This window comes from Crinia signifera, chromosome 1, assembly GCF_055691185.1.
Source record: "Crinia signifera chromosome 1, ASM5569118v1, whole genome shotgun sequence".
NCBI lineage: Eukaryota > Metazoa > Chordata > Amphibia > Anura > Myobatrachidae > Crinia > Crinia signifera.
The window spans coordinates 425377613-425400983 of record NC_139217.1 but is presented as its reverse complement, the minus strand read 5'-3'; the positions used below and the strand labels follow the sequence as shown (position 1 = coordinate 425400983).

The 23371-nt window shown below is 47.9% G+C and overlaps 1 pseudogene; it reads right to left on the bottom strand.

The window, feature by feature from the left end:
• Positions 1-3118: 3118 nt before the first annotated feature.
• LOC146031755 (N-alpha-acetyltransferase 15, NatA auxiliary subunit-like) lies at positions 3119-19830 on the bottom strand (annotated as a pseudogene).
• Between the last annotated feature and the right edge of the window lie 3541 nt (positions 19831-23371).

The following is a 23371-nucleotide window of genomic DNA, read 5'->3' as shown; positions in this document are numbered from 1 at the left end:
AATCATCGACATTAGCTTCTAAGAATTGCTGCATTGCCATGAGACCCCCCTCATGGGGAATGGACGTGTACAAGCTGCACACGTCCAGACAACACATGAGGGTGCCCACGGGCAGCTTGCCCAACTCATGGATTTTTAAAAGGAAAGATGTAGTGTTCTTTAAAAAGGTAGGCTGCAGTGGCAACAATGGTTGCAGGATACTGTCCAAGAGTACTGAAACCGGTTGCAGCAATGACTCTCTGGCCGAAATTATGGGCCTCCCTGGTGGATTAGTGGGGTCCTTATGGATCTTTGGAATCGAGTATAGTATAGGAACCCGCGGGAATTCTACACATAGTGTTTTCCACACTTTAGTTGGTAATTTGCCCTCTTGATGGGCCTTGGTCAATACCCCGAACAGTTCCTTCTGATACTCTCTTGTCGGATCCCTCGCCAATTTATGGTAGACCATCTCATCCTGGAGTTGGCGTCTGATTTCATTGCGATACTCTGAGATGTTTTGGATAACGATTGCCCCGCCTTTGTTAGCGGGGCGGATGTCAATCGATTGATCCTTCTCCAGAGCTTTTAAGGCCTCGGTTTCAGCCTTGGTCAAATTAGGGCGTATGGGATGTGGTGTAGCCAAAAATCTATTAACAGAGTCCTCCATCAGTCTTGTGTAAGATTTGATCGAATTGTTATAGGACACAGGATCGAATTTTGATCTTACTGCCTTTTTGATAAATGGATCAAAAATAGTTCCCTCCGCCTGACCCTCACTGTGCTGGTAATGCTCTTTTAATCTGAGTCTCCTGGAAAACTGATGTAACTCCATCTTCCAGCTGAACTCATCGTATCGATTTGTAGGAACGAAACTGAGACCCAGATTCAGCACTCTTTCTTCAATTGGGGTGAGGGGGCAGTCCGACAGATTGAATATTAGACTTTGAGTTTGGTTGACGCTATGGAGGCCGCCTTTCGAACCTCTCTTACCCTGGCCCCCCCGACGGGTGGTCGGGCGTTTGTAGCCTTGGCGCGGGCCCCTAAAGGGACTTGTTCAACCTGGGCCTCTTCCTCCACATCAGAAACTCTAAAGTCACTGTCGCTGCTGCTTCGATCCGTGCCTGTTGTTCTAATTTTATTGGTATTCTTATTCCACGGTCTTCTTTTACGTTCTGTTCTATCCGTGGGTTGGTAGTTGTCATTCCCATAAAGCCACCGATATACACGATTTTCTTCATAATCGGAATCAACTGTTGATTTTTTATTGTTTTTGAATTTCAACAGGTCCTTATAGTGTTTGTCACATTTATCTTCCAATTTCTGTAACCAGTTTGAGTTGGTTTCTGCATTCCACACTTCGCTATGCTGTGTATGAAATGCTGCAATCTTCCTTCTTGTCACTGCCAACTCCCTATTTGCCTCCTTGTTATTGTGCGTATACCCAGCCCACGTGCACCTCACTATAAATAGAGAAAAACATACAGTATATATATATATATATATATATGTATATATATATATATATATATATATATGTGTGTATATATATATATATATATATATATACACATACATATGTATGTATGTATATATATATGTGTGTGTGTGTGTGCCTGTTTCAAGGCGTGTGTTCAGTGATTGTGTTGGATCGGTTTCTATTCAGTTTTTTATTTGTTTTATTCGTCCTATATGCAGCAGGAAGGGTCCCGGCATTTTGCCTGCTTTCTTTAACTCAGCTGCCCCCCGTCCACCCTTCTCCAACATCGCTCCTAGTGGATTTTGTTGCAGGTTCCCTGCCGATGTTTCAGACTTTTACTTCTGACATTAGTCCATAACTCTGACGCTTGGTTATTGTAAAACTGTAGTTTATTTCCATCTCTGCCATTATGTGCTCTATATTCATAGACTACCCCTCTGGAGGCTGTCACACCCCTGGGAGCCTCCTGGGAGTCTGTTGGTTTCCACTGCTCCCCATTTCCCCCTTTATTCTGATCTTCCTATGGTTTCCTTCCTCACCTTTTCTTGCACCGACACTCCTGATCCTGTCAGATACTGCACCTACCCTCCTTTATTATTCACAACTGCATCACCTCTTCGCTTTATCACTACAGTATCACCTTTTCGCTGTCAAGCACATCCCCGCCTGTGGGTTGCCTAACACCGGTTGCCATATCCATTACTCACTCCCGCACACACACAGCAGGTCTTGCCATTCAAGACCCATCCTTTCAGCACCTAGGTCAGTGTCTCTTTTTCACGCTCCCTCTGGGCTTCACTGCCCTTCCTTCACTGTTCTATCACTTCTCATGTTGCGTGTGGTTTTGTATTTATTCCACGGTGTGTGCACTTCTCCCCTTGTCTGCAATCTTCCACTCTGGCACTTTCACTTGGGCTTTCCAGTCTCCCTCCAGGACATGCCTCCCGCATTGTGTATTGTGCCATACATTGTTTCAACTGCATGTTGCTCAGTGCTGATACAATGTAATTCAGTAATGTGTATGTGTACTTCATATGCTTTTATTTTGTCTCCAACAGCCTGAGCGGCTTGCATCATCAGCGGGACACTCGGTTAACTCCCCCCCTGGCTCCGTTCCCTCTCACACTGTCCACACTTGACAACGTCGCCAGAGCACTCAGCGCTTCAGCAGGAGCGCTCCCCACGGCGTCTCTGGTTGCCTAGGTTACCCACACACTGGTTGGTCTGGACACGCCCCCTGGTGACCCTGAGTTCCCCGACACTACAGTCGGGCTGACCTCATCCTCTGTTCGCTGGTTGTCATGCTGGTGATGGTAGCACAAGGTGCCCCTTCCCCCACACTGCCTATAAATGTACGTTTTTTTCATACTATCTTTAGGTCTTGATAAAGGGCGAATGCCCGAAACGTTGACTCACTTCATTGTTGTTTGGTTGACTTTATACCTGGTTTAACTGCCGCCGTGCAGTATTACTGAAAATGAAATCTCTAGAGTGCCATCTGCCTACTTCATATATATATATATTTTTTTTTGAAGGCAAGAATTCTTTTACTCTTCTTTACTTTCATTCTCCACATAAGTTACAGAGCAATACAGCATGTGCGTGACAAAAAATTTGATTGATAATATGGTCCAATGTCTGTTTGTTGAAATCCACTGTTCACATTTCATTAGCCAGTTCTTCTGGTTCTGCGGAACTATCTCCGTTAATTGTGATACTCATGTCCTCTTCATATCCAGGCGGCATGAAAGCTAAAGCATAAGGGAAGAGCTTGTGGCAGCTGACTCTGTAAGATTCAGCAGCATCTTTGCTGTCTCCTAAACTGCCTTCGCGCAAGGCTTCTAGCGCCTCCGTGCAGGGCTGAAGGCTTCGGTTATTCAGGGACTCATGCAAGGCTGTGGCCAGCTCTACTGTTCGTTTCTAGAAGGATCCAGATAGTACATCATTTTGGCAGCTGATGATCTGTGTGGTATGGAGTCCATGTTTGCTTTCATGAAGAGGTTATTAAAATTTGCAGGACTTGTTTCACCAAAAAGCCTGTTCATTTCTGCCTTTAACACTGTTCTAATGGATTCATTTAGTTCTTTGCTCTCAGATACTGCACAAAAGAAACGGACCAAACACTGGTGAAGCCAAGGGTGATTAGGATCTATAGTAAATGCCCTCTTCACCGATTGCAACATCAAAAGGAATTTTTCTTACCTAAAGTACATTTCAAAGGCATTCAGATGTGTTTCTATTTTGTTCTTACCAAGTTCTTAAGCGGTGTTAAGAATTTAATTGCTACTTCCAATGGATGGTCAACCTTGGCCAGTTTTTCTGGAATAAATTCTTCCGGTACTTCTTTACTTTCACGGCGCCACTAGATTAGGACAGATAGAAAATCGCGGTCATCGCGGGCATTGAATGCACTAAAAAATCGGGTGCGACGCGATGCCCGCGATGCCCGCGATTTCCCATAGGGACCAATGTTAAATTTCTCAATGGACACGATTTTCTGTTCAATGCCTCAATTGACACGATTTTTCCATAGGAAACAATGTTAAATGGCCCACAGAGGCCAAATAGGCACCCTCAAGTTGTTAATGCCACCCCACGATCAACATCAACCCGAAGCGTGGCGAGCGCAGCGAGCCCGCGAGGGGCGGCGGTACGCGTCCTCCGACCTTTTCATGCCCTACTATCCACTAGGGCGTGGAGTGAGAATAGAATAGTGTGGCGAGCGCAGCGAGCCACCGTGCCCGAAGCGTGGCGAGCGCAGCGAGCCCCGCGAGGGGACGCGGATACCTGTGAAGCCCGCGAAGGGACGCGTTTACCTGTGAAGGTATCCGCGTCCCCTCGCGGGGCACGCTGCGCTCGCCAAGCTTCGGGCTCGGTGGCTCGCTGCGCTCGCCACACTATTCTATTCTCACTCCACGCCCTAGTGGATAGTAGGGCATGAAAAGGTCGGAGGACGCGTACCGCCGCCCCTCGCGGGCTCGCAGCGCTCGCCACGCTTCGGGTTGACGTTGATCGTGGGGTGGCGTTAACAATTGTGGGGGCCATTTCACACTTGAGGGTGCCTATTTGGCCTCTGTGGGCCATTTAACATTGTTTCCTATGGAAAAATCGTGTCAATTGAGGCATTGAACAGAAAATCGTGTCCATTGAGAAATTTAACATTGGTCCCTATGGGAAATCTCGGGCATCGCGGGCATCGCGTCGCACCCGATTTTTTAGTGCATTAAATGCCCGCGATGACCGCGATTTCTAGTGGCGCCGTGAAAGTAAAGAAGTACCATTCTTCCTTGGTGCCACCAATTTCCTCGTCATTATCCTCCTTTTTCTTCTTCTGGTTCCACTGCTGCTTCTCCTTCTCTGCATTCTTCTTCTCCTCCTCTAGCTGCGCTTTCTTCTGTGCTCTCCTCTGCTTATTACGGAGCTTTTTCAGCTCTTCGTCAGACATATTGGCAGTGTCTGGTTCATGCTCTTTATTCTCGTCCGTTAAAGGGTTGTCGTGGAGCTTCAGATACATTTCTATAGCAATCCGTGCAGCTTTGAAGTAAAACAGATGTTGTCTCTGCACATCTTCTAGCTTTAACAAGTCCACATATGACCTGAGTGCAATTTTCCTCATACAATAGGTGTGGAAGTCAAACTGATCATTAATGGTCTCCACAAAATGTCTTTTATTTTCATGGCATTTCTTAAGTGCTTCCCCAAACTTGGTCATGGACCTATATGCCTGGGCACACTCAGTCTGGAACCACATGCACTGCTTTTCATCCAGGTTCTCCACTGCCTTCCCTTGTAAACTTTGAGCACATTTCTTCTGCCTCCTTAATCATGTTTGCGTTTAACATGTACTTTGCACATTTTGAGTTGATAAATCTATCTGCCATGTCCAGAGCCTGTGCTCCATCCATCCACTGAGCAGCTTATTTGATGTTACCAGCATGCTTGTAAATCTTGGCCTTAACAAGGAAGAGCTCGATCAGAGTTGGTGTGCTGTCAATGGCTGCATTTATATATTCCAGAGCTACAGATGGCTGGCCAATCTTGTCATAGTGTAACGCCAAGTAGTACTGAACCCATAACAAAGTAGTTGGCGGCTCTTCTTTACCATCGTCAAGACTGTAGAAGCCAGCTTGTCTGGCTGAAAACAGCATAAACTCACCTGGCTATTGGCAGGAATCCTTAGCTCACACACTTGATCTGGGCCTGGGGGTTCGGCTTGTCTTGATTGACGGGTTGGCTGATTTGAATGACGGTTCAGGATAGGCTGGTTGAGGTCAGAGGTGGAGATTGATGGGGTGATGTTCTTGCTTCCAGAAGATTCTGCCTCTTGCTTCAGGAAACGTTGGAATGTTGAGTTCTAAGGCTTTCAAAGACATTGTAAAGCATTTAATGTGATATATTCTCTCCGTTTTCCTTATCTCTGTCCTATTCCTCAGCTTTTCCTTTACTACCTATCCTCTTTCTTTTCAACAAAACTTAATACTTTATCACTGTATTCTTTTCGCATCTAAACCCTTCTACTTTATCTTAATATGTCTGGGGTCAGGCCTAAACGGTCGGTGGGGGCCCCCGCCAGATATGCGGGGCATGGTGAGGCGCCTGCCACGGAAATTAGGGCCAGGGCCAGGCCGCAGAGCAGAGGTGGTGAGCTGGGACTTTCTTTCTCACCTAGGCCGCCCCTTGCCGCACCTCCCGCGGGTTTGCTATGCGCTCGCTTCAGCTACCCCCCCCCCGGGCTTTCCCAGGGCTTTCCCAGGGCGTTGCGGGGTTAATCTGGGGAGCCAGTACCTTAGCAGGTCCGGGGATGATGGAGGGCGTCGCCTGAACCCCGTGCGGCGGGGACGGAGTCCAGTAGCTCAGGCAGCAGAGCCGGAGCGGGGGGACGGGTCTCCCGTCCCCATCCGCGTCATTAGCGGGCGCCGCAGGCATCACGCTGCGGCGCCCGGCAACAGTGTTTTATGGGATCGCGTGCAGGAGGAGGACGCCGGGGCTTACTCCGGGGCGCCTCCTGCGCGCTCTTCTAGGCGGGCTGTAGCTAGCGGCGGGCAGCGGGCCAGAAGGTCCCGAGCTGCCCGCCATTCTCATAACTTGGGGGGTGCAGTGCCGATGAGCACTGAGGCCAATGTTGCGGCGGCTACCGTTAGAGGGGACCGCCGCAGGGGTCGTGAGAGCTGAGAGGGCAAAGAATGGTGCCACAGGCAAGGGTCGACCTGTGGTGCCATCTTGTGGCATAAGGGATGCGGTAGGCTGTAGTCAGCCATGACACCAGGATATGTTAAGTCGAGGTGCTGCTGGTAAAAATCAGGCTGCAGCACCACCTGGTGGCAGAGGAGACAGCAGGCTTACATGGTACAAATGATTGACAGCATTAGGAGCAAGCTATCCCAAAGGGAAAGGGAATTACTGGGCCTTGACACCATTATGTGGTGTGACCAGTCAAACAGTAATCCACTGGGGAATCACAGTCCAGCGAGTATAGTATATCCGAGGATAGTTCACCAAGCTGTGGTCGACAGACCGAGGTTCAGGTGTCGCGCAGTGGTCAGGTGATGGGCTCAGCACCTTACTTGCGGGGCACCGAACTTCAAAATAGCGCACCTGAGGGCAATTCGGCCGTTAATAGCGTCTTCGCGGGTCCTGTCAATGATAACGCAAATAGGCAGGTGCTGGGATAGAAGGAGATTGGCTAGGGTCGGGCCCCAGTCGGATGTTGCGGTCACAACTCGGGCCGGGGTTCAGCCGAGTAGATCATACGCTGGTGCGGTAAGGTTCTGGTGAGTCTGCTAACGATCCTGATTGGGCCAGCAATAGCGTTGAAGGGTCAAATAATGATGGATCAAGGGGTCCGACGTCATCAGATCCAGGGAAACGGGTTAAGTCCCCAAAATCCAGAAAACGTAGGCACAGGCGTAGGGATTATGATTCCTCATTGGCGTACACTTAATCGGAAGGGTGCTTATGTATTATCTGGACTCCCATGTTATATGGCCCCATTTTTTCATACCCCTACTATCCAACTACGCATGGAGTGATTTTATTATAGTGTGGTGAGCGCAGCGAGCCACCGTGCTCGAAGCGTGGCGAGCGCAGCAAGCCCTGCGAGGGGACGCGGTCTCATAAGAAAAACGGGAGTCCGGGTGTTACATAAGTACCATCAGGGGATATGTCATCTTCCGATGGGGACGTGCAGCGTTCAAAGCGGAAGAGGAGTAGGGCTTATCGGTCACATAGCGCGGGCTCCTCTAATGTATCGGTGGAATCCGATGCATTACATTACGCAAACACCGCTGTGAAGCGGGGTTTGCGGCCTAGGGCTCGGGATAGGATTCGAAAAGGTCTTTATGTAGATAATTTTGCTTTAATAAGCAAAGATAGGTGTGCTCTAATTGGGGCTAGGCAGATGGGCGCCTCTAATGAGGAAGCTTTTCGAACATTTAATAATTGGATAAGGGGCATGATTATTTTGCGGCCTGTTATCTGGAGAGCCATCCCGATGAGTACATGAACCTGGTGAGATACCAGTTTCTAATACACAAATTATACACCTCGTACATGGGTTTCAGATGGCGTAACTATGGCGAGGAATTTAGAAGGAAGTAACATGGCTGGGAGGTGTATGATTTTGGTAAAAAGACGTAGAACTTTATTTCGAAGTTACTGAATCAGTTATAGAGTTATACGTCGAAGTTGCCGAATCAGCTACACCTCTTAGGGCTGCTGAGAATAAGGGGTGGGTAAGACAGTATGGTAGTAGGCCTTACAATAATATTAATAAGGGAAGTAATACGAAGCACGGCCATGGTAGGTGCTACTCATTTAATAATGGGCAATGCAGTCTGGGAAACCGCTGTCGTTTCGGCATCTTTGTATCAGATGCGGAGGTCCACACGCAATCAAGGATTGCACAAAACCACCAACTGGCGGGGGAGGTGGGGCTCAGTCCACGACAAAACAAAGCCGCGGTCCAGCGGCACCTGTCGTTGGATAGAGCCCCAACTCCAATAGTATTGGTCAGGATGTTACCATGGCTGGAAAGGTATCCGGACAGAGATGGAGCAAGATTTTTGCAGTCCGGATTTTCAGAAGGTTTTCAATTGCCTGTTTCCACTCCAATTAGTACGGGAACTAAGGGTAACTTACGCTCCGCCATGGAACATCCTGACATAATATCACAAAAAGTTGAAGCCGAGGTAAAACTAGGTCGCATGGCAGGCCCGTTTGCAACACCACCAGTTGAGGGACTAATTTTGTCCCCTATTGGGGTGGTTCCCAAAAAAGTTAAAGGGAAGTTCAGGTTGATTCAGCATCTTTCTTGTCCTAGAGGGTCGTCTGTCAATGACGCCATCAGTGACGAATTGTGCACAGTTAATTATTGTTTATTTGAGGAGGCTATAGACATCATTCGAAAAATTGGTCCTGGTGCCCTCATGTGCAGGTTGGATGTTGAATCGGCTTTTAGACCATTACCTTTACATAAGAATGCATTTCAGTACATGGGATTTAAATTGAATGGGGGTTTTTACATAGATAAATGTTTGCCCATGGGTTGCTCCATTTCATGTGCTTATTTTGAGCGCTTTAGCACATTTTTGCAGTGGTGCCTGCAGGAAGTGTCGGGAGCTGACAGCATTACTCATTATTTGGATGACTTTCTTTTAGTGGGTCCTCCAAGTTTTGACCTGTGCCGTAGGTTACTAGAAGCAGCGCTTGATTTATTTAGAGATTTCGGGGTTCCCGTGGCAGTGGAAAAAACCGAGGGACCTACTACTGATTTGGTGTACCTCGGAATTGAAATCGATTCCGAGCTAGGTTTGTGTAAACTTCCTCTAGATAAAGTACGCCGGCTACATGATGAAATACGTTATGCCATCGCGGCTGCTAAGCTAACACTTAGACAGGCTCAATCTTTATTGGGCCTGTTTAATTTCGCATGTAGAGTTATACCCATGGGCAAAATATTTTGTAGAAAACTTCAGCGAGCGACCGTCGGGATTCGCAAACCCCACCATTTTCTACGTCTATCTTCAGAAATGAAGAGGGATCTGAAAGTGTGGGAAATGTTTCTGGATAATTTCAACGGCATATGCATATGGCAAGCTCCAGCCGTTGCAGATGCAGAGTTGGAATTATATACAGATGCTGCAGGATCTTCAGGATTCGTCGCATTTGATGCGGGACGTTGGTGCGCAGAGGCCTGGCCCGAATCTTGGGCACGAGACGGCATGACCAAGAATATGCTATTATCGGAAATATTTCCAATAATGGTCGCCTTAGAGCTCTGGGGCGCTGAATTGGGAAACAGGGAGGTTGTCTTTTGGTGTGATAACCTAGGGGTGGTCCAATCCATTACGCAACTAAGGTCAACCTCTCTCCCAGTTTTGCGTATTTTGGCACGGATGGTAATGATGTGCTTGGCGAACAACATTACGTTGCGAGCCAAGCACGTCCCAGGCGTTCTTAATGAAGTAGCGGATGCATTGTCCCGTTTCGAATGGGTAAGATTCAGGCAACTTGTGCCTTTAGCCCAGAAGTATGGTGAGCAATGTCCATCTTTTTTATGGCAGGTGCCTCTGGAGGGGTAGAGGAGCTGGCCCTGCGGTCGCTAGCGCCAGCTACATTTAGAGCTTATCTAGCCTCATGGGAGCGCTGGAGCGAGTTCATGCTTGAACAGGGTGGCACAGGTAAGAGCTCTAAACGTCTTATAAATGCCTATGTATGGAGCCTGTACACGGAGGGTAAGTCCAGAAGTTTTGTTGGACGCTCTCTGGCAGGCATATCATTCTTTTTGCGTCTTGGTGGGAGTAGAGACATCACCAAGTCTTTCATGCTTTCCAGGATGCTAAAGGGATGGGCCAGAGCCAGGCCGGTTTTGCCCGACAGGCGACGGCCGATTTATGCCGGCCTGTTGCGTCGAATCTCGAGGTCCCTAAGAGTAATTTGCTCAAACGATTACGGGGTTCGACTTTTCAGGCTGGCTTTTGCCATGGCTTTCCATGGGGCGTTCAGAGTAGGCGAACTGGTGTCCGCAACCAGGGCATCTCCCTCGCCTATGCTGTTCGGCCATGTCGACGTGCACCACGACGGTTTATGGTGCAAGATACAGCGCTCAAAGACTGATGTAGCGGGCAGGGGGCAGTGGGTCCATTTGGGTCGGAGTGGCGACCGCCGGATCTGTCCGGTGGCGGCGGCTCTGGCTTACATGGAGTTGCGGCCCCAATTGCCCGGGGCCTGGCTGATGCACATCGACGGGTCCCCCCTTACTAACTTCCAGTTTAGGTCGGTTCTCAGGCGCTGTATATTGCATTAGGGTCTTTCTCCAGCCGAGTTTGGGACACACTCTTTCCGTATCGGCGCCGCTTCGGCAGCCGCTGCGGCGGGTTGGTCTCAGGTCGACATACGAGCACTCGGAAGATGGCGGTCTGGTGCATTTAAGCGATACATCAGGCCGACATAGTCCAGTGAGCCCATTTGAGGAGTAGCCGCTCGCCCAAACACGCTTTAGTGTTTGAGGGGCCTTGAGGAATTTTTTGTGTTATCACCAGTCTTAAATTAGGCTCTAGCCAACTGGTGGAAGATTTGTGTTTTTTGCCTCAAGTCAAATCGGGTGACCCACCCCACCCCCCACCCCCTTTCCCATAGAATGACAAACAACAGGTATGATTTTACATAAGTTAAGTGGGTCAAATAATCAATTAGTTTTTAAATTGATCACCCAAATCACATTCCTATTAGCAGGGGCGGATTGGGGACCAAAAGTGGCCCTGGAAAATTTCTGGAAGCGGCCTCATGTGGGTGGCACCAAACCAAAATGGGCGTGTCCAGCATAACAGTAGGCGGGGTTACTACATCAGTATACCTGCCAAACTTGAAGCTGCACGTGTTTCTACCTAATCACTAGTGTTGCGCCGCCCAAGCAATTCAGCCGCGGACACTGCAGAAAACCGTGCTGATTACTTTGAATACATACACTTAAAAAATATGTATATATGAGGAGATATGGCCCATCGCATCGCATACCTTAATTAGTGGTATGCGATGCAATGCGATTTTCGGGTCAAAACACCCGCACAGTACAATAAAATATCGCATAGCATCGCATGCCGTTAAAATGGCACGCATCCTCCGACCTTTAAAATGGTACGCGTCCTCCGACCTTTTCATACCCCCCACTATCCATGTCAGCGTGGAGATGATTTCAGATAGTGTGGCGAGCGCAGCGAGCCACCGAGCCCGAAGTGTGGCGAGCGGACGCAGAATACATGTGAAGTAATCCGCGTCCGCTCGCCATGCTTCGGGCTCGGTGGCTCGACACACTATCTAAAATCAACTCCACGCCGACGTGGATAGTGGGGATATGAAAAGGTTGGAGGACGCGTACCGCTGCGCTCTCCATGCTTCGGGTTGGCGTTGATAGTGGGGGTGTCGTTGACAATGGGGGTGCATTTAACATAGTAAGCACCCATCAGGGTGCTTGTCCAATAAAAAATTGCATGCCATAGAATTAAAAATCGGATCGCATCGCATGAGATGCCCTGCGATGAAAATCTTGGGCGCCGTGATAATACACAACTTCCGATTAAACTGTGGTAGATTCCAACGTTTCAAATCTTTATCAGATTTTTTGTCAGTAATAACAAAGTGTAAAAGCTGCTTTAAATAGGGCTTAAAACAGTGAAGATAACACTCACCTGGTGCAGCGTTTCGCCGATGTCCAGCCTGATGACGTCACTTCCATCTCTACGGCTCAAGTCACTGGTACGCATAGTAACCGGAAGGATGCGTTCCATAGTTGGTTTCATGAAGAGCACTATACCCAGAAGTATGCGCTTCACTCAAGTTCCAAACCTCTGTATCATCATCCCTCCGTTATGTGTGGTTCTCAGAGTCCGGAGTGGGAGTTTTGGTCAATCAGGTTGATCGCTAGCTGCATCAGGTGTACAATCAAAGGTGGAAATGGTATATAAGCAATATGACATGGAGATGCTTATAAAAAGTTTCAATAAAGTGAAAAAAAAAAATTGTAACAGTATCCGTATGCCCATTATACATTATGGCACACGTGGTAATGCCAATTGCACATTATGTCACACATTACTGCCAATTTCACATTATGCCACATATTGTGCTGTGCTTACACATTATGCCACACAACATAATGCCCATTACACTTTGTGCCACACACCCTAATTCCCCTTACACAATATGCTGCACACTTTAATGCCCATATGACATTATGCTATGCGTAATGTCCCAAGTACTCCTGCTTATACACATAATGCCACCAGTAGTTCCCCTTACACAATGCCCAGAGAAGTGCCCATTGCAGTATGCCTTCAGTACTGCTCACTGTGTAATCCAGTCCTGTCTAGCCCTGAGCCCAGCAGAGCCTGCAGAGGCACTGAATTGATTTTCAAATATGGCGCCAGGTTTTGAGCCAATCAGAGCTTTTGGTCCAACAGGCAATCAATAACTGCAGCTGCTGGACCACATGATGTACCCACAGTGCAAATGGGCAAGGCACCACTGGCACACACCTAGTTATTGCCCTGCACAGCACCTAGAGCCCCTTATTCACATTACGCTTCACAGTAGTGCCCATTACAAAAAATGTCCACAGTAGTTGCGCGGCTATACATATTATGCCCAGAGTAGTAGAACCCTTACACACACACACACACACACACACATATTATGTCCACAGTAGTTGTGCCTCTTAAACATAATGCCCACTATTGGCCACAGTAGTAGCGTTGCTTATACATAATGCCCACTGTTGCCCTCAGTAGTAGAGCTGACTATACGTAATGCCCACACCAGTTGCAGAAAGTCTTAGGGCTGATTATACGTAATGCCCACACCAGTTGCTGACATTAGTAGCACTGCCTATACATATGCCCACACCAGTTGCCGACAGTAGTAGCCCTGCTTATACCAAATGCCCACTCCAGTTGCTGACAGTAGTAGCTCTGCTTTTACTTAATGCCCACACCAGTGTCTGACAGTAGTAGCGCTGCTTTTACTTAATGCCCACACCTGTGTCTGACAGTAGTAGCGCTGCTTTTACTTAATGCCCACACCAGTGTCTGAAAGTAGTAGCGCTGCTTTTACTTAATGCCCACACCAGTGTCTGACAGTAGTAGTGCTGCTTTTACTTAATGCCCACACCAGTGTCTGACAGTAGTAGCGCTGCTTTTACTTAATACCCACACCAGTGTCTGACAGTAGTAGCGCTGCTTTTACTTAATACCCACACCAGTGTCTGACAGTAGTAGCGCTGCTTTTACTTAATGCCCACACCAGTGTCTGACAGTAGTAGCGCTGCTTTTACTTAATGCCCACACCAGTTGCTGACAGTAGTAGCGCTGCTTATACCCAATGCCCACTCCAGTTGCTGACAGTAGTAGCACTGCTTTTACTTAATGAACACACCAGTTGCTGACAGTAGTAGCGCTGCTTTTACTTAATACCCACACCAGTTGCTGACAGTAGTAGCGCTGCTTTTACTTAATGCCCACACCAGCTTCTGACAGTAGTAGCGCTGCTTTTAGCGAATGCTCACACGTTGCCGACAGTAGTAGCGCTGCTAAAGCTGCCCATACACGGTCCATTTAACGGATCCGTTCGGGACTTAAATACACATCGCATCGCATGCCTTGTGCATGCAATGCGATCCGATGCGATGTGTAGCTAGTACAAAAAGTATGTGCAGCACATACTTTTTGTACCGTACTATGTGATGCGCGGGAGCGCGCATCGCATAGTACAAAACGGAGCCGCCGCAAAATGGAGCATGTATGGGCTCCTTTATAACTAATGTCCACATCAGTTGCCGACAGAAGTAACGATGCATAATGCCCACACCAGTTGCCGACAGTAGTAGCGCTGTTTATACCTAACACCCACACCAGTTACTGACAGAAGTAGGGATGCGTAATACCCACACCAGATGCAGACAGGAGTAGAGTTGCTTATACATAATGCTTACACCAGTTGCCAACACTAGTAGCGCTGCCTATACATAACACTCACTATACATAATGCTCACACCAGTTGCCGACGGTAGTAGCGCTGCGCTGCTGACTTCTCATCCACTGAAGGGAACCGCGCTGATGGCTAGCCCTGCTGCAGGGACGTGCAGCGTGCCCAGGTACCGGGGGGGGGGGGGGGGTTGTGTCTGTGGGGGCACAATTTTGTTGTCAAGGACCCCCACCCAGTGATCCGCCCCTGGGTCATATTTGGATGGGTCATGTATATGTGTATACTATATTGCCAGGTTATCAATACAATTCTTGGCTCTCTGACAGAATACAGGGAAAACGTAGACTTAAAACACACACACTGCAGCCTAGGCAGTACTTACCAATGAGTTGCTGCTGGCAGGTAGTAGTGCAGTCTTCTCGGTCTCCTTTATTTTGCTGCGCAGCAGAGTCTCACGGTTTCGTCGGTTTGGCACTGGCAGCTTGCTCCCGCCCTGCCCCAGCACAGGTTGCGCTTCTAGTAATGTGCGCAGTGACATCATGACGTCACCAACCACGCACATTTCACATAGACAGTCACAGACAGAGGCATAGCAGAGTGACTGTCTGTCCGTCAGTGTCACCTGACCTTAGGGATGGCCATCGTTGCCATCACCATCGATGGCAATTCTGCAACTGGCCATCGATAGTGCTAAACTATGCAATGGCTGACCATCAATAATTTTACATATCGATGGTCATCCATTGTGTTTGATTGATTGGCCTGTGGGCCAATCAAAACACGGGGGGCGGAGCTGTGCTCCGTGTCCCGGCACTTTGAAAGAAAAAAAAAAAGCAAAACATCGTTTAGCTGTTCCATCGATGGAGGGAAACCATCTGGTTCTCCCCCATCGATGGCAAAAGTATTCGACATCGGCCATTAACCATCGATGATTTCAAATCATCGATGGTCGATGGCCATCCCTACCTGACCTCTCAACTCCACTCCACTGAGGAGATAGTCTCCGCTGCCCCGCCTCCTTACACTCCCAAGCCCGGTGAACAGTGCCTACTAGTGCCTGACCTGCCCTGTTAAGCGGCCCTGCCTCCTTCCGCCCTCTGTCCTCTCTTGTTTATAATATAAAATCTATTCCACCCTGTGAGTGACCCTGGTGGTGGCCTGGCCTGATTATAAACTAAAAATATGAGAACAGTACCGCCAGGTCCCCGATCAGCGGCCGCCGACGCCGCACCCAGTGCACTAATATTGTCTGTGGCTTTGCCTCCTCCCGTCCGCTGTTCTCCGGGACTCAGAGAACAGCGGGCGGGAGGAAGCAATGCCACAGACATTATGAGTGCACTGGGTGCGGCGTCGGCGGCCTCTGATCGGGGACCCAGCGGTACTGTTCTCTTATTTGCATTTTATTGATCACTGGCAATGGGCGGCGCAGAGGATCCTCAAGGAGGCGGCGCAATGGACGTCACACCATGCTTGCCTACTTTTGAAAACTAGTTTCAGGGAGATTCCAGGCACTAGTAAATTTTGCAGCACCAATGAGGCTGGGGTCTGCGCATGTGCAACCCCCCTGGTAGAATGCCTTCGCTGACTTTCACACTCGCTGGGGCGTTCGCTCCAGTATTGGAGGACACAGGACACTAGCAGGGGAAAGTCCAGTGTTTTATGGGTGCGCCAATAAAACCGCTGGACGTACCCCTGTGAACGCAAGAGTGTCTATGCCTGCTTGGGGCAGACTATTGACATCAGCTCTCGCCCTGAATTCGGCCAGGATGAGTCAGTCAGTAGAAGGGGAAAATAAATCATTTCATGGGGAGCGACCATCGAGGGATTTCTCTCCCACATGCGAGGGGATGTGTAAATGTACACATCCACTTCCATGCTAATGCAGGGATTCACGCGCGGGGGGAGGGGGGTTGGTGTGATGTTGGATCACGTTTACCTGCTCGCTAGGCTGCAAATATATGCAACCTAGTGAACAGGTCTGAATCAGGCGCATAGTCTATTGTACACAGCCACGCCATATAACACACAGCACATTATTACATTATACACACCCCAATATTACATTATACACAGCTCAACCCATACTACATTATAAACAGTCCACTCTTTATTGCATTATACACAGCCCCCTCCCCCCACACAAACACATTACACAATACATTATACACAGCCCCCCCTCCCCCCACACAAACACATTACACAATGCATTATACACAGCCCCCTCCCCCCACACAAACACATTACACAATACATTATACACAGCCCCCTCCCCCCCCCACAAACACATTACACAGTGCATTATATACACAGCCCCCCACACAAACACATTACATTATATACACAGCCCCCCCTCCCAAACACATTACACCATGTGCTCACAGTTACTCCCTCATATTACAGACCTACAGTACTCCCAAGTACTTGCCTGTGTTGCTCCTTCCATGGGAGTGCAGGGACCCTGCAGCCAGGGTGGTGGGAGCAGTCTGTGTGGTGTTGGAGGAAGCAGCATAGGGCAGCCGGGTGACAGCCAGGACAGAGCAGGGAGAGCAGCAGCAGGCTGATGCACGGAGTGTGGTGGGCGTGGCCAACCTCGAAAGCCCTGGCTGCTGCTGACTCCCCTGCTCCTCCTATCCACACACTTCCTGTCCCTGACTGTGTAGCAGCAGCTTCACAACCCTGCGGTGGCCGGCTGTGATGATTAGCGTGCAGGCCCCGCACTGAGCTCTGCTCAGCTGTAATTTGTGCTCAGTGCTGCCCCTGCTGCCTAATTCGGCCTCAGTAGCAGCGGCCTCCCGGGAAAGTTCCCGGTAAATATAATGGCCAATCCGCCCCTGCCTATTAGTTATCAACAATTTAATATAGAACTCCAAAATCACCTTTAAGGGAATCTCCCGGGCCCCCCTTTTAAAATTTTGCCAGATGTTTGCCTTTATTTCAATTTTCTAACAGTATCTGTCATTTCGACTTGCAGGTCAACGCTTGGACACCAAGATGATTTGGATGGTGGGGCATTCATTTATGTATTGGTTGTCCCTGTCCCAGGTAACCACGGATACGGAACGTTTCCCTGAGACGCGATTTATCCGTTGGCTGGGGCGTAGAGGTATGAGGTGGTCCGCGTTGAGGGGTCTTTTGGATGAGTCAGTTAGGGTGTTTGGTTACCCACTTTTTGTCATCATCCACTTGGGGGGCAACGACCTCACGCATAATTCCGGTCTCAATATTCGATTTGAGATTAGGAATTTATTGCTGGACCTGATCAGAGAATGGAGATTTTGCCGTTTCTTCTGGTCAGAGATTATACCTAGGAGGGTTTGGAGAGATGCACTCAATCCGGGTGCCATTGATTTGGTACGTAGGCGGATCAATTCCGTAGTCGGCAAGGCTATAGTAACGGAGGGCGGAGTGGTCGTCAGGCACGAGGCCATATCCTTTAGAAACGAGACCCTGTACAGGCCGGATGGGGTGTATCTCTCTTTAGTCGGGATGGATTTGTTTTTCCAGAATTTAATAGACGCATTCAGAAGTTTAGAGGTTTAGCTGAGGGAGTATTTGGAATTAGGTTGGTGGCGGGTCAGTTCAAGTTGAACTGATATGGCGGAAAGAACGGTAGTTAAATTAGAGCTGTATTTACACTTAGCTGGTGGTTGATGTCGGGATGTGGGCATCACCGATCCAGGTGGGCCCACATCTGGACCTTAACGATCATCTACTTCGGATAGCGTAAATTCTTGCGGACATTTGTAGTTTAGGGCAGATGGCCCAATTTTTTGATGACTCGGGCAGAGTGGTGAGCTCTGCCTTAATGATATTTGCGAGGTCAGGGGCAGAAGCAGAAGGTCAACCCCCTGACCTTGAGGGCAATTGGCCCCTTTTGAAAAGTCCGCTTCATAATTGAGCCGTTGTCTTGGACGCTGGCAGGTGGCCGGTCCTTGGCAATTAAGGGCAATTGGCCCTTAGATCCGGAGTTTGTTATTTTTATTACTTTGTTATTTTCCAGCAATGTTATTTATTTTGCATGCCGTTCTTTGCCCGCCACCTTAGTTAGAGCAGGGACATAAATTTTAGTTAGATTCAAATAGGCCGCCCCTGCTCAAAATAAATAAGCCGTCCCCTTTAAGCCCATTCAGTTGTACGCGTCTTTATTTCTTAGATAAGTGGGGTGAGTGTGGATGAATGCCTATGTCTGTGTGGGGTTTAAGACTGTAGAAGCCAGCTTGTCTGGCTGAAAACAGCATAAACTCACCTGGCTATTGGCAGGAATCCTTAGCTCACACACTTGATCTGGGCCTGGGGGTTCGGCTTGTCTTGATTGACGGGTTGGCTGATTTGAATGACGGTTCAGGATAGGCTGGTTGAGGTCAGAGGTGGAGATTGATGGGGTGATGTTCTTGCTTCCAGAAGATTCTGCCTCTTGCTTCAGGAAACGTTGCCCTCCCGCCCGCCCCAATTATTAGTCAGAATTAGTTTTTGAGAAGTCGTTTGCATTTATTCGTTTAGTTGTTGTCGGCTTATTTTGTCTTGGCGGAAAGAACGGTAGTTGAATTAGAGCTGTATTTACACTTAGCTGGTGGTTGATGTCGGGATGTGGGCATCACCGATCCAGGTGGGCCCACATCTGGACCTTAACGATCATCTACTTCGGATAGCGTAAATTCTTGCGGACATTTGTAGTTTAGGGCAGATGGCCCAATTTTTTGATGACTCGGGCAGAGTGGTGAGCTCTGCCTTAATGATATTTGCGAGGTCAGGGGCAGAAGCAGAAGGTCAACCCCCTGACCTTGAGGGCAATTGGCCCCTTTTGAAAAGTCCGCTTCATAATTGAGCCGTTGTCTTGGACGCTGGCAGGTGGCCGGTCCTTGGCAATTAAGGGCAATTGGCCCTTAGATCCGGAGTTTGTTATTTTTATTACTTTGTTATTTTCCAGCAATGTTATTTATTTTGCATGCCGTTCTTTGCCCGCCACCTTAGTTAGAGCAGGGACATAAATTTTAGTTAGATTCAAATAGGCCGCCCCTGCTCAAAATAAATAAGCCGTCCCCTTTAAGCCCATTCAGTTGTACGCGTCTTTATTTCTTAGATAAGTGGGGTGAGTGTGGATGAATGCCTATGTCTGTGTGGGGTTTATTGATGTTAAATAGCCGGCAACTTTTTAAAGATGTATCATAACCTACAACAAGGTCTTCAATAATCTCCACCTTCTCTTTGTCATGGTACAAAGATCATAAAGTGTTGAAAACAGGAGGGCATCCTTTGCTAAAATTCATTCTCAGATATTTATCCAGACACACTCTCAGTTTCTCTCCTGTTAAGAAATTTAAAGGCAGCCTCCTTGGCACTAAGCCCCTAGCATATTTAGTCCAACTGTCCTCATAAATCTTTAATCTCTCTTCCATGTTAGCTGCCCATTGTAATAAGCCAATGGGCCAACCATGTAGTGCATATGCACTGAACTATATAATTGACGAATGTCATCGGTTCTTCGCTATGTGCATGTATTCATTGATGACTTGTCAATTGAGCTGCATGTACTGATGACAACGGGTGGTCGGTAAAAAACCAGCGGGAGTGTGTATCATTTGTAGTGTACACGCTGGGCGATATTTAAACAATGCTACAATACTGGCATTGATATGGTATTTTGCAACAGAACACTGTGTACAATTGAATTCCAGTTAATTATGGATATGTGCAGAGATCCTGCTGTGTTTTTTTTATTTTAAATGCACACTTAAAAAGAAAAATCTGGGGCCTCACTTTCTGCTGATTTGTCTCCTTACCTCCTCCCTCCATGTCACCTTAACCCCTCTCGTCCACCATCACATCCCCTCCTCCCCCTCATGTCACCTCACCCCCTCGCCCCATTACCTCAGCTTGTCACTCCACCCATCACCTCACCCCCATAACCTAAACATCTCTCGCCCCTTCACCTCACCCCTTCATCTCACCCTCTGTCACTTCACCCCTTGTACCCTGTCTCCAGGTGTCATTTTTGAAGTCCGGGGAGTGACTCCTATTCTTTACTGTATATAAATATAAAACAGTAAATGTGTTTATCCAACATGCAGGATGATATTCTGTAGGTTGCCGAGGTGTACAGTGTGGGGCTTAATGTGTAATGGGCTTTACAGCATGTGACATAATGTGTAATAGGCATTACAGCGTGTGGTATAATATGTAATGTGCATTACGGTGTGTGGCATAATGTATAATTGGCATTTACAGCATGTAGCATACTGTGTCATAGGCATTAAAGCGCGTGGTATAATATGTAATGAGTATTATGGTGTGGAGCCGGGGGCCCTGCCTATTTTGTCTGTCCCGGGCCCCACAGTTTCTGATGGCAGCCCTGCCTGCAGTCTCCCTATCTGCGCTGACTGTCCCTCCCTTCTAAGCCCTGGCGGCCATATTCACACAACTTCTCAGTGTATGGTGGGTCAGGTTGTGTCAAGAGCTTCACCCCCTCTGTGTCCTGGGCTAATAAATATGTAGTAATAATGCTACATACCTCACAACTGTCCTAATTACTGTGGGGCAGTCCCACTAATTGGAGACTGTTCTGCTGTTCCTCCTGTGGGTGGCAGTGTCCAGCGGGCTGGGGGCAGTTAGGGGAGCTGGAGATCTCAGCTACCCTACCGAGCAGCCGGTGATCGCTGAAGAGATGCCATTCACATGTTCATGGCATCTCCAGTGCAGGGAGAAAGCCAGGGGCTGCTTAGGGAGCGCTGGGCAAGCCCCTAAAGTGACAAAAAAGGGTTGTGGTGCTAGGCCCCAGACCTGTCCTTAGACCACGCCCCTTTCATCTGAGCCACACCCATATTCAAGTTGGACGCGCCTTCGGCGCGGCAGATTTCAACTTCTATAACGCCAATCTAGGGAGGTTTGCTGCTATGTCTTTCTGTGCACATATGCTTTTCTATTATAATTTTTCAGCCTGACTGAGAACATGAACTTATTTATATGAAAATATTTGATGACCATTGAACACATTGCAACCACACATGATTGCTGGTTTCAATTGTACAGCTTCTGTTCGTAGGTTGCCATATACAAACTTGCTCTGGTGGTATGCGGCTCTTCATATTTTTTTTCACCAGCCACTGCAGGACACACCCCTGGGTGGAAATAGATACGCCCATATGTGTCACTAGACACGCCCTTTGGTTGAAATATGACACACCCCTTCAATGGTGCGCGACGCTGCGCTCGGTGCATTTTGCTAGCATCTAAAATCTCCCTCATTTTGCTTTTCAAAAGTAGGCAAGTATGTGCTAAGTGAACTTGGCATGCATGAGCATTTGCCGCAATTTTGCTCATGTACACTTGTAATATTGATGTTTTCCATACTGAAAAAGTTTCAAAGGTTTTCTGCTTCCTCTAATGCTGCATAAATGAGGAATATTTTCAAATGTATCTATTCTAAATGGTAGCTTTCAGTGTGGAAAGCAGTTACAGTAAAACTGACCAGCAGAGGGCAGCCTTAGCTAACACTTCGAGCAGCGACTGTTCTTTTCTAGTTTATAATGGAAAGGGGATTTGTATATTGGATGTTACAATGTACTGGTGACACTACTATCGTGTGGCATAAACTGAACTGGGGGCACTGTAATTTTATTCTCTTATTTATTTACTTATTTAGGGACAGCATATTCTGTTGCACTTTGCATATGGAATCAAATTAACCTTTGTCATAACAAAAACACTGAGGTAAGAGGGCCCTGCTCACAAGTTTACAATCTAGTGGTGCAATAGATGTTATAATGGTAAGGGGGTATGAGTAGTGGATGTTACAATGTTTTGATGACACTATAGTGTGGTATAAACTGAACTGGGGGCACTGTAATTTGGTAGAATATTTTCTTATTTATTGACATATTCACATTTACTCAGGCCCGCCATCAGGAATTTTGGGGCCTGGGACTCATTTCCAGTCCGGCCCCCCTGCCTCACTTGACTTACCGTTACCCGGCTCCTGCTCCATCTCCTCTTCTGCTGAGCTGCAGCCCAAAGGTCCCGTAGTGCAGGCTTCCTCAACTCAGGCTGGTGGCCAATTAAAATGCAGAACTGGCTGGGGAGCCAATCAGAGATTGTGACTGTGGTTGCCGTGGCAGTTCATATTCATAACTTAATAATTGCAGCCTGGAGGGAAAAAAATCAGGCAAAGGCTAAATACCCACATTTTGTTTTATAGTTTCCACAGTAATTAATTTTTGTTTCATGGGATTGCGTCTTTAAGGCATGTTGGGAGAATGATATAATCATTGGCGGGAACCTAGGCACGCATCAGCTGTTCTGAGCTTAGTAAACAAGGAACTGTGCAAAGATTGATAGAATGTAATGTGAATGATTGATAGCGTTGACTGAATACATAGTATAAATCAGGGTTGCCGACTTCCTGGCTGCCAGTTCAGTGAGGCATAGGGGGCGGGGTGCCACTGAAAGGGTGGGGCGGCCGGCAGATGACTAGTGTGTGGGTGTGGCCAATGCGATTGCATCAACGTGGCCATGCTCCCCCCGCTGTGATTTGTTGGTATTTCAGAGGCGAGTCATTTCCTCCCACAGCCCTCCTGCTTGCCTACCTTTCCGGGGGGACCAGGAGTTTGACCTGACCCGATAGGCACTCCTGGTATAAATACAAGCTTCTATTTACAAATCAGTGATAAGTCACTAGTGCTGTCTGATGGTACTTTGCACATCTAGCGAATCTTGGGCTGTATACGGAAAGTAGCATTTACTGATTTCTCATCACTTGGTACATGAATGTGGCACCTCCTTTTTTTTATGATTTTGGACAGCAGTTTACAACCTAGTCCGTAAGATGCAAGTTGCTATATAATATTGGTAATATTTATAAATGTATAAAAAATGTTTCAAGAGATTACAAAAGAAGGCTTTGGGCTTACGATCAAATAGAAACCAGTGGTGCACCTAGAGATG